The sequence below is a fragment of the Pituophis catenifer genome, unplaced genomic scaffold, assembly GCF_029215685.1.
Source record: "Pituophis catenifer annectens isolate HBS135680 unplaced genomic scaffold, rPitCat1.0.hap2 SCAF_14, whole genome shotgun sequence".
In the NCBI taxonomy this organism is placed as follows: Eukaryota; Metazoa; Chordata; class Lepidosauria; order Squamata; family Colubridae; genus Pituophis; species Pituophis catenifer.
In genome coordinates this window covers 19,539,018-19,551,500 of record NW_027256894.1, presented here as the reverse complement: position 1 = coordinate 19,551,500, position 12,483 = coordinate 19,539,018, and positions in this window count along the sequence as shown.

Below are 12,483 nucleotides of genomic sequence, written 5' to 3'. Positions count from 1 at the left end.
CTCGCCGATCGAAAGGTCGGCAGTTCAGCGGTTCGAATCCCTAGTGTCGCGTAACGGGGTGAGCTCCCGTGACTTGTCCCAGCTTCTGCCAACCTAGCAGTTCGAAAGCACATTTGAAAAATGCAAGTAGAAAAATAGGGACCACCTTTGGTGGGAAGGGAACAGTGTTCCGTGCGCCTTTGGCGTTGAGTCATGCTGGCCACATGACCACGGAGACGTCTTCGGACAGCGCTGGCTCTTCGGCTTTGAAACGGAGATGAGCACCGCCCCCTAGAGTCGGGAACGACTAGCACATATGTGCGAGGGGAACCTTTACCTTTATCTTATCTCTACAACGCAGCCTTTGCAGCTTCCAAGAAGATTCCATAATCCACAACCAATTGCATTCTGATTCAGGTAACCCTGAGGACACAGATAAACCCCCAAGCGGCCTCAAGAGCTCTCAAGAAGAATACTAACGACCAGAGGACTGCAAAGAAATACAATCCTTCCACCCACCCACCCATCCTGTCAGAACTGATCCTTCCATCTCCCCCAGTCTCAACCATCAATACCTATCTACCCACCCACCCCTGCCCCACTGCCATAAGAACTGATGAAGCTTCTTGGATGAGAAGCGAAATTTTTCTCAAGGGGGAAAAAAACAACAACAGGCCAGCTGTGTTTTTTGAAGGAAAAAGCATCTTTGAGACAACTATGACCCAGAGGACTGAGAATCTCCGCAGACATCTGAAGGCAAGTTGCATCGCTTGGTCAGTTCCACAGGAGATGCAACCGAACGGAATAAGGGGATCGCACAGATCTGGTGAAAGCTAGTATGGGTACAGCTGGGTTTTTTTAAAAAAAAAAACACACACTCTTTTTTTCATAAACTTCATCGCTTTGCAAATGTGAATGCTGCCCTGCTTTTATCCCTCCGTAAAACAAACAAACAAACAAAACAACAAGATTTATTTTAACTTTTTAAAGAATTGGCAGCAGCCGAGCAGAATGGAAACCCACAGCGAGGTGAAGGCCTGGATCGTGCGACCTCGCGTTTTGGTTAATAAATGGAAATTATAGGCACATTTTTTTCCTCTCTCTCTCTCTCTCTCTCTCTCTCTCTCTCCCTCCCTCCCTCCCTCCCTCCCTCCCTCTCTCTCTCTCTCTCTCTCTCTCTCTCTCTCTCTCTCTCTCTCTCTTCTTCTCTTCCTGCTGGAAATGAAATGAAACGGCCAGTCTCCTTCCTTTCAGCTGGATGACCTGGCTTTTCCCAGGATCCAAGGCAACCGATTGTCTTCCAAGTCAAGTGTGCTTAAAATCCAGGGGTTGCGACAAAGAGCTGTTAAGTGCATGGGATGCAGAAATGCGGGGGGAAAAAACCTGACTTCTTGTTATTCTTCTCTTTGTACCAGGGCCTCTGCCCCTGCCTTCTTTGAAGAACTCGGCACGGCCATCAACCTAACAAGGGCAAATTCTCCTGCTGCTGACCTTTTAAGGCTGCAGTAATTTATCTAAGTTTACCCATAGTGACATGTGATTCCCTGCTGGGGATTTAATTATTAACCCAGATTGTGCCAATAAAGCGGCAGGGTGGCAATTATTAGGTGGTATTTACGACCAGGTAGAAGGGCCTCTCATCCCTCTCTTTCTTGCCTTTTTTCTTTACCTTCTTTTATCCTTCCTGCTTTGTCCCCGTCCTGCTTCCATCTTATCTATCTATCTATCTATCTATCTATCTATCTATCTATCTATCTATCTATCTATCTATTTAGAACCAGCGTTTATTATTTTTACAAACAGGTTAAAAGGGTAAACAGATACTTCTTCCTCTTCCTATTTCCACCCCCCAAATACACACAGCAACGATCTTGGGAGGTGTGTTGGGCTGAGAGAGAGAGGGACTGTTCCAAAGTCGCCTAGCTGGCTTTGCACCTATGGTGGAACTAGAATTCACCATCTCCTAGTGACTGGCACCCAGCTGGCTTTTGTGCCTAAGGAGGGACTAGAACTCACGGCCTCCTGGTGACTGGCCCAAAATCATCCATTCCAGCTGGCTTTCATGCCTAAGGTGGAACTAGAACTCACCATCTCCTAGTGATTGGCTCAAAGTCACCTAACTGGCTTTCATGCCTAAGGTGGAACTAGAACTCACCATCTCCTAGTGATTGGCTCAAAGTCACCTAACTGGCTTTCATGCCTAAGGTGGAACTAGAACTCACCATCTCCTAGTGATTGGCTCAAAGTCACCTAACTGGCTTTCATGCCTAAGGTGGGACTAGAACTCACCATCGCCTAGTGATTGGCTCAAAGTCACCTAACTGGCTTTCATGCCTAAGGTGGAACTAGAACTCACCATCTCCTAGTGATTGGCTCAAAGTCACCTAACTGGCTTTCATGCCTAAGGTGGGACTAGAACTCACCGTCTCCCGGTTTTTAGCTTGGTGCCTTTACCACTTGACCAAACTGACTCCATTTGTCTCATCAACTTGAACGCCGTTGTGCGTCCACAGCACAGGTGGGTTCTACTTACCTTTACTACCGCTTCGCAACGGGAGCGCGCACACATGCACAGATCGTCCATTATGACGTCCAGGCGGGTGGGCGGAGCCTCCCGCCGCTTTTACTACCGGTTCGCAAGAACCGGACAGAACCGGGAGCAACCCCACCACTAGTCCACAGGCTAACATCACCATGGATCTTTGGAGCAACCCAGCGCCATGTTTTCTCGAAGAGGTGCTGACAAGACCAGAAAACAAGACAGCTGGAGCTGTTATTGGGATTTTAGCACCATTTTAACCGTCAGAAAGGGCTGGGCTGCTCCTTGATCAAAAGGTGTCGTTATTTTTATTTCATGCTCATAAGAGAAGAACAAAGACACAAATTGGACTTTGTTAATGTAGGACTCTGGTTTGCATTTCTGGTGGGGTGTATTTATTTATTTATTTATTTATTTATTTATTCATTCATTCATTCATTCATTCATTCATTCATTCATTCATTCATTTATTTATTTATTTATTTATTTATTTATTTATTTATTTATTTATTTATTTATTTATTTATATGCTGCCCTTCTCCAGAGACTCAGGGCAGCTTACAATGCATTAAGCAATAGCCTTCATACTTTTTGTATATACCTGCTTAGTAGGGCTTTTGGCCCCCCCTTAAGCGGTGTTCTTTTTTTTTTTTTTTTGATTTATATGCCGCCCTTCTCTGGAGACTCAGGGCGGTTTACAATGCGCTAAGCAATAGCCTTCATCCTTTTGTATATTTATACAAAGTCAGCTTATTGCCCCCACAATCTGGGTCCTCATTTTACCCACCTTAGAAAGGATGGAAGGCTGAGTCCACCTTGAGCCTGGTGAGATTTGAACTTGCAGTAATTGCAGGCAGCTGGTGTTAATAACAGCGCTTTTGTCTGCTGTGCCACCAAGGCTCTATATGTATAGCTTTGGTAACTTTGCTGCAGCATCTAATTTGTTCCGGAAGACAAAGTGGAGTGAGAAGCTTGACAGATGCTAGATATCTGAAGTCCAAAGAGCAGTTAGATTGTAACCGTGGATGCATTCATACATGGTGCTAAGCCAAAACTAAATATATTTTTGGGCTTAGTGGGAGATGGGAACCTAGCCACTGTGACTTTTTAAACAAACTATGGTTAACAAACCATGGCTTCCCCTGTAACGTGCAGAGCCAAAGCCAAAAGCTTGCCATGTATTTTCTCCATGTGTTTAATAGAACTGCGCAATTTATTCCTTTATCGGGTTATTTATATCTTGCCCTTCCTGAAATTTGGCAGTCCTACCCATCTGATCCTCGTGGCTTCTCGAACTGGGATTTTAGGAAGGCGATTCTTCCATTTTCTTCCCTCCCTTCCCCAAAAATAGAAGGGAGGGATGGTTAATAAAGCTGCTCCATCACAATGTATTAGTGCACAAAGAGGGGATGGAAACATCTGTGCAAAAAAAAAAAACACACACAATATGTTGGCTTTAATGTATTCCGCCCTAAAGTATGGCTGATGTGTTTAGATTTTGGAGACATTTTGTTCAAGGGCAATTTCAAATAATTTGGTCCTATGTTTGCCATCCTTTCTTTCCCTCCAAAGCATTGTTAAATCCGTCGTGAATCATAACTAGGAAGTGCCTGCTTATTTGAGTCGCACTTAGTGCTGGAACCTCTGATTAACAAGGACATTTAAGTTACCACTTCGTTGTATCAGGAGCTTTCTCAGCTCCGTAGGGTGCAGAGAAGTTTCTTTTTATAGCAAAGGGGGAAAAAAAACACCCCCAACAACTTTCCGTTCTTTAGTTCAGATTTGGCCTCTGTAAGAAGGCCTCCAAAGCCTTCTTTTCTACTCCATTTTCTACTCCAATGTTGTGGTCCGCCAGCAGCCTGTGGACCTGGCAGCGGAGTTGGACAGTGAGGAGGCTGGGGAGGCCTATGGGCCAGTCCTGGAGGCTGGGGAAGGCCTGGATGAAGGCTCTGCGTCGGAGGCAGAGATGGGGCCAGGACCATCGGGGAGTGATGTGCGGACTCCAGAGCCTCCAGAGGCAGATAGCAGAGAGGCAGAGGAACAGGAGGAGCCTGTTCCTAGTGCATGCATGAGAAGAGTTGCCAGAAGGCAAGAGCAGCTGAAGCAAAAAGGACAACTCAGGAGTAAGGCCAGGAGATGATTGGCCCCTCCCATAAGGCTTAAAAGAGCAACAACGAGCCGTTGGGTTCTTTGTAGAAAAGCAACGTTGATTCCAGTGCTTCTTGTCAGCATCTCTTGAACTTTTTGCCAAGAAAAGCCTTTGGCAGGTTGCCAAAGACATCAAAGGTTGGTGATAAGGCCGACGGACTGGTTATGAAGAATTTTATTTTGGACTAAGCTGAGAATGAATGAATTCTCAGCTGTTTTAATAAAATAAGTTTGTTCAGGACTGAATTGTGTTTGGTAAATCACCACGTGGGCCTCGGTCCGAACATCCAAAGCTTTTAGATAGGGACAGAATCAAGATCACGTGAAGCGTTAATACCGCTTTATAAGGCCTTGGTAAGGCCACCCTGCATCCAGCTTTGGTCGCCACGATGTAAAAAAAAAGATGTTGAGACTCTAGAAAGAGTGCAGAGAAGAGCAACCAAGAGGATTAGGGGACTGGAGGCTAAGAACGGTTGCTAGAATTTGGTAGGTCTAGTTTATTGAAAAGAAGGACTAAGGGTGACAGGATGGTAGCCTTCCAGTATTTGAGGGACTGCCACAAAGAAGACAGGGTCAAGCCAGGGGAGGGTTGCTGGGGGTTCGCAGGGGTTTGCTAAAAAATTTTAAGCCCACCCTTCGGTCAAGCTACTCTCCAAAGCCCCTGAAGGCAGGACAAGAAGCAATGGGTGGGAACTAATTGAGGAGAGAAACAACCTAGAACTAAGGAGAAATTTCCTGACAGTGAGAACAATTCACCAGTGGAACGACTTGCCTCCAGAAGTTGTAAATGCTCCAACACTGGAGGTTTTTAAGAAGATGTTGGATAACCATTTGTCTGAAGTGGTGTAGGGTTTCCTGCCTAAGCAGGGGGTTGGACTAGAAGACCTCCCAGGTCCCTTCCAACTCTGTTACTGTTAAACTCAGTTCAACCCACCTCCTCCAGCTTCTGTTTTTCTCCCCAGGTCCCCTGTGGGGTTTATATTTTCCAACTGCAGAACTAACAGCAGCCGACAATTTTGAACATGGCAATGAAACCTGTGCCTTGTTGGTTTCCACCGAAGTTTTCAAAGAAAGACGAGGGAACTGTGATTAGAGGAAGCGTGCACAGCCATGGGACTGATGCTCACCCCCGCGCGGATGGCTTCTGAAATCGGTGTCAATGTTTACCTCTATCGAAAAAAAAAAAAAAAACGGGGAAGGACCAGGGGAAGGAAAATAAAAATACAAAAAAAACCCCAACCCTCCCTGATTTGAGAAGGCTTTCCTTTCACTGGCTGCTGCATAGCAGCGTCCTCGCCCCCAACCCACACCCCTCCTGCATCTCCCCGCTTATTCCAAGTTGGAGATCTTCTGCCAATGGGCATGGAGCCCCACCGTTGACTGGAGGGTTGGAAAGCAGGAAGAACAGCCAACTTCTCCGATTGCCCCATTGGGGGCTGTATTTGAAGTGAACTGAAACAACGCTTAATAAGACTTTGCTGTGATGCTTGTTTATAGCTCTTAAGAGGCCCCTGGGAAGGGAGGAATCCATATCTTTGTAATCATGACATAAAATCCATAATGGTACGTCAGTTTTAAAGTGCCCCTTTTCTGCTCCGCTCATGCATTTATTAATTCTCCGGCTGGGTTTCTTCTCCCCCCCCCCACCCCACCCCAATCAGCCCAACCACAAATCAGGGCTTACGGGGGGTCAAGGGCCAAAGCAGCCCCTCGTTTACTTGTCGCTTAAAAGAGATGGCTTGTTTCGACCGAGAGGGCAAAAGGACGAGGTCGACTCCAGAACAGATGTGGCTGCAGTTGTCCCTTTCTCTCTCTCTCTTGTGGATCGGCGGAAGTGTCTGGAGGATTGTGCTGTAGCCGAAGTCACCAGATGGCGCGCACAAGCCATCGCTCTTGGCTCTTGCTTGAGAACAGACCTGGGCTCCTGGAAGAAACAGCGTCTCTGCCGTGGTGGCTTTGTTCAGCTCTGTTGGGGGAACTCAAAGAAGGCAGGAGAACTTGGCTGACAGAAGGTTGGTTCTCCAAGTTGGTTCAACGGGCACAAAAAAAATAAAAATAAAAATTGGACACGGCCGGGCATCGGTTGCCGAAGGAAGATCATTTGAAATGGACCTCCTCCTCCTCCCCCCTGGAAAAAGAAAGGGCCTGACTGGCACTGTTATTAATCCTAATGCAGTTGGCGGGCACCTTATTGGGTAGGTCTCTAAATTCAAATGCTGCAGATGCTATGTTGAGGCATTGAATTATTACTTTTTTTTTTTTAAACCATGTTTTGATTGCATTTGAATAGGTGAAGCATGCATGTTGGGTTTGAGGAGATTCTTTCAGAAAAGTTGAACCATGTATGTCAGTCATTCCCCTTTCCCCCCCCCTCCCCCTCTCATGGGCTTTCAATGTACATGGCTATAGTATGTGCATCATCTAATAATGTATTTGAGCTTCCGTCATTCAGTTTACCAGGCGTTTACAGGCTATTGAGCCGATGCTCAATACAATAGACTATAATGGTCTGAGTTCGCCAAGTCGTAGATTAACAAGGAATAATAGCTAACCTAAAAGGCTAAACAAAACTAAAACTTGGCATAGGGAGTGAACTGTATAAGCTTGTAAACATCAGTGTGATGATGATGGTGATTATAGAATTATAGAATAACAGAGTTGGAAGGGACCTTGGAGGTCTTCTAGTCCAACCCCCTGCTTAGGCAGGAAACCCTAGACCATTTCAGACAAATTTCTCCTCTTAAAAACTTCCAGCGTTGGGAGCATTTACAACTTCTGGAGGCAAGTCGTTCCACCGATTAATTGTTCTAACTGTCAGGAAATGATGATGAGGAGTTATAGGACATTGAGTTCTCTTGCCTGCTGCTTGCCGAGCCCCCCCCCCCCCACTGCCATCCGAACCTCATTCTTGTGCATTGTGTGTCTTTTGTTTCTTGTTCCTGGAGAAGAATGACTCTTGTGAAACTTATTTTGTAAAATGACAACGTGGAAGCCGAGATTATACAAGTGACTTGTTTGTAAATCAGAAAAGGGCTCAAGAAAACGCTAAACTTGGTTTTATGCTCCGCAAGTAAGTGTGTGTGTGTGTGTGTGTGTGTGTGTGTGTGTGTGTGTGTGTGTGATTTATGATCATTCCCCTGTCTGGAAATGTTCAAAATACGCAACAGATTTCCCAAAGGAGAGTGATCTAGAATTTAAGACGACTCTTCCATAAAAGCAGATTAGCTGCAAAACAAATTCCGATCTACCTCCATTACCCTAATCTTGGCAAACCATGAGGGTTCTCTCCTTTTAAACTTGAATTATTAGCTGGTTAATATTGAACCAATAGGCTTTCATGCCCAAAGCAGGACTAGAACTCACCATCTCCTGGTGATTGGCTCAAAGTCACCCAGCCAGCTTTCCTACCTAAGACTGGACTAGAACTCCCAGTCTCCTGGTGATTGGCTCAAAGTCACCCAGCCAGCTTTCCTACCTAAGGCTGGACTAGAACTCCCAGTCTCCTGGTGATTGGCTCAAAGTCACCCAGCTGGCTTTCATGCCCAGGGCAGGACTAGAACTCACCATCTCCTAGTGATTGGCTCAGTCACCCAGCTGTCTTTCATGCCCAGGGCAGGACTAGAACTCACCATCTCCTGGTGATTGGCTCAAAGTCACCCAGCCAGTTTTCCTACCTAAGGCTGGACTAGAACTCCCAGTCTCCTGGTTTCTAGGTCAGCGGCATTAACCACAACACCAAACTGCCTCTCTCTTTTTCAAACAATGCAGATTAAAGTTGAGCAGGATGGATAAAGACCGTTACAAAGAAGTCAACTAAAGTCAAGGGTGGCAGTGAAAGAGTTTGGGGGGGGGGGGAATGGTCAGTAGCAGGGGCATGTTTCAAAACGCGTGACACTTCTGCACATGTGTATGCGCGTGATACTTCTGCGCATGTGCAGAAGCTTCCGGGCAGGTGGGTGGAGCCTCCTGCCTCCGCCGCTACCGGTTTGCCCGATCCGGGGCGAACCAGTAGCAACCCACCACTGGTTGGTAGGGGGGAAAGCTCTGTGGTGGGTACCCTAAGCGCTATAATTCACTTCATCCACATCTGCTCCGTGCACCGTGCAACCTTTTCAAAATGGGCTCCTTGCTCTCCAAAGTTTGAAAAAGGACTAAGATGAGGAAATTGAGGAGATCCAAGAAGATTTCCAGCCTTCCCGCTGTTGAGCCAGGACAGGAGCCCACCCTGCAGTTCAGGGTGAGACTTCCGTCAACATATCTCTCATATCCAGAGGGGAAAACAACTTCCCAGCCAGTTTTGGAAGTTCTGGAATGGGGAACGGAGTGGGGGCTTCCTCGGAAGTAAATTCAAACCGGTCCAGATTCTGGGAAAGGGAGAAGAGAAAGGCGAGAAGTCAAGCAAAAGCTTTCGGCTAGCCCAGTTACAGGTGGTGGCCTGATCACTATCGGATGCTGCGGCGAGGCGGCGCCTGATTGGTAGTTGCCGTGGTGACAGGCGCTGCTCCTGTTGCTGTGAACAGGATTTCAGGTTTGTATCTGCTGTTTCCAGGGTGGTTGGAGCCAGGGAGGATGACAATTGCTCCCTTAGAGATGCCAGAAAACGAATCGCTGTGCAGGAACCAGAAGGAGCAGGGAGGGTGCGGGGTGCAGGGTGCGTGGAAAGGCAACTTTTCTCTCGCGCAACAATTTGCAGGAACAATGCCTGTTTGCTGACTCACACCCAGTCCTAGCAAGCACACACAACTACCTAAAAGTATCTCTTCCTGTTTGCTCTCTCTCTCTCTCTCTCTCTCTCTCTCTCTCTCTCTCTCTCTCTCTCTCTCCCTCCCTCCCTCTCTCCCTCCCTCCCTCTCTCTCTCTCTCTCTCTCTCTCTCTCTCTCCACACACACACACACACACACACACACAATGGCAGCCAGACGATGGCTCCAGGACGCTTTGCAATTCAAAAAAAACTAAAAAATAAAAATCCCCAAAACCAAAACAGCAAGGCTTCAAAACAAGGGAAGCGCAAGAAAGCAGAAGCAACAGGCAAGAGATACAATAATAATAATAATAATAATAATAATAATAATAATAATAATAATAATAATAATAATAAAGATTGAGTGAGGAGGCAGCAGCCAAAGTTTAGCAAAGAGGATGAAAAAGCTGCCTCTCTCCTGGGACTCTCGTTCCCTCCCTCCTCCAACTTTTTTGCAATGGGGCAATATAGGGAGGGAGAGAGCCAGTCGAGTTTGCAAGGTTTGGGGGGGTTTTGCAGGTCCCTCGAGTTGGGGATTATTTAAATTAACAGAGTTGGAAGGGACCTTGGAGGTCATCTAGTCCAACCCCCACCCCCCAAACAGGAGACCCTACACCATTTCTGACAGATGGCAGTCCAGTCTCTTCTTGAAAGCCTCCAGTGATGAAGCCCCCACAACTTCCGAAGGCAACTTCTGTTCCATCGGTTGATTGTTCTCACTGTCGGAAAATTTCTTCTTATTTCCAGGTTGAATCTCTCCTTGATCAGTTTCCATCCCTTATTGCATTCTAACCACTGGGAGGGAGGGAGGGAAGAAGGAGGGAAGGACAGACGGAAGGAAGATAGCAATAGCACTTATATACCGCTTCACACTGCTTTTACAGCCCTCTCTAAGCGGTTTACAGAGTCAGCCTCTTGCCCCCAACAATCTGGCTCCCCATTTTACCCACCTCGGAAGGATGGAAGGCTGAGTCAACCTTGAGCCTGGTGAGGCTTGAACTCCTGACTGTGGGCAGTTAGCCTGCAATACTGCATTCTAACCAGAGGGAGGGAGGGAGGGAGGGAAGGAAGGAAGGAAGGAAGGAAGGAAGGAAGGAAGGAAGGAAGGAAGGAAGGAAGGAAGGAAGGTGGCAATAGCACTAAGACTTATATACCGCTTCACAGTATTTTGCAGCCCTCTCTAAGCGGTTTACAGAGTCAACCTCTTGCCCCCAACAATCTGGGTCCTCATTTTACCCACCTCGGAAGGACGGAAGGCTGAGTCAAACTTGAGCCTGGTGAGATTCGAACTGCCAAATTGCAGGCAGCCGGCAGTCAGCAGAAGCAGCCTGCAGTACTACACTCTAACCACCGCGCCACCGAGGCTCTGTAAATATGAATCAGTTGCCAAGTGTGCAGGTTTTGGTCATGTGACCAATAGGAAGCTGATATGGATTGTAAGCATGGAAAAGTCCTAAGTTACTTTTTTTTCAGTGCTGTTATAATCTCGAATGGTCACTAAAAGAACTGTCGTAAGTGGAGAACTACCTGTACCATTGCAGCGTCTTCAGGTTACCGTTTGCTTCCTTCCCAGCCAGCTTCCAACAAGCAACGTCAACGGGGGAAGCTGAAATTCACTTAACAGCCATCTGACAACTGTGAACAGGGATTCACTTCAGAAACTGGCAAAATATTGTAAAATCCGGTGCAACTCGCTTAACCATGGCTTGTTGAGCAAGGAAAATCCTGGCCCCTAATTTGTGATGGTGAGTTGAGGACTAGCCTGCAGTGCAATTGGAATGTAGTGAAAAGAGTTGCGTGAACTTACTAATTTCCCTCTTCTGTCATCCGTAACAATGCAATTAATCATTGGTTTTGGAGAAGTATCCAAAGGACATTTTGGAGACATATTCTACACCTAAGAGGCCAATCATCTATTTAGTTGGTCTCTCTGTCTGGACATAGCCAGACTTATTTCCCAGAGAAGATAGGTAAGGTCTCTTAGGACTACTTCTCCTTCCATTCTTCTCTCTGTCTCTCTCTCCCTCTCTCTCTGTCTCCCTGTCTCTGTGTGTCTCTCTGTGTGTCTCTCTATCTGTCCCTCTCTATCTGTCTGTTTCTCTCTGTCGGAGAGAGAGACAGACAGAGAGTCTGTCTCTCTGTCTGTCTCTCTCTCCGTCTCTTTCCATCTCCCTGTCTCTCTCTGTCTCTCTCTCTCTCTGTTTCGCTCTCTGTCTCCCTCCCTCTCTTCCTCTCTCCCTCTCTCTGTCTCCTTGTCTCTCTCTGTTTCCCTATCTCTCTCTGTCTCTCTCTGTCTCCCTCCCTCCCTCCCTCTCTTTCTGTCTCTCTGTCTCTGTCTCTGTCTCTCTCTCTCTCTCTGTCTCTCTCTGTCTCTCTGCCTCTCTCCCTCTCTGTCTCCTTGTCTCTCTCGGTCTCTCTCCCTCTCTTTCCCTGTCTCTGTCTCTCTCTGTCTGTCTCTCTCTCTGTGTCTCTCTCTCTGTCTCCCTCCTTCTCTCCCTGTCTCTCTCTGTCTCTCTCTGTCTCTCTCTCTGTGTGTCTCTCTTTCTCTCCCTCCCGCTCTCCCTCTCTTTCTGTCTCCCTGTCTCTCTCTCTCTGTTTTTCTGTCTCTCTGACTCTCTCTCTGACTGTCTGTCTTTCTCTGTCTCTCTCTTTCTCTCTCTTTCTCTCTCTCTGTCTTTGTCTGTCTCTCTCTGTGTGTGTTTTAGGGGCTTAGAACATTGTGCAAAGCCAACCTATTTGATCAACTGGCACGTCCATATTTGCAGCCAAGGTTTCAGTGTGAACGCACCATCGGTCTGGGCTGCCAGTCCTTTTTTTTGCCAGTTCCATCCTCTTCCAAAGAGAGGAAAGAGCGCAGCGAGAGAAAAAGAGACAGAGGAGAAGACGAGATCTCATTTGATTATTCTTTTTTTTTTTAAAAAAAAAATGGATTCATGTGAAGTTGTCTTTGGGGGTCCCTCCAAGCAGTGGGATGTTGATTGTGTAAGGGCCGAGCAGGTGCATCGGAGGGCCGTTCGCCATGCTTTGCATTCAGCCAGACAGCCGAGTTCAGCCGTCTCCCTTTCAGCTTGC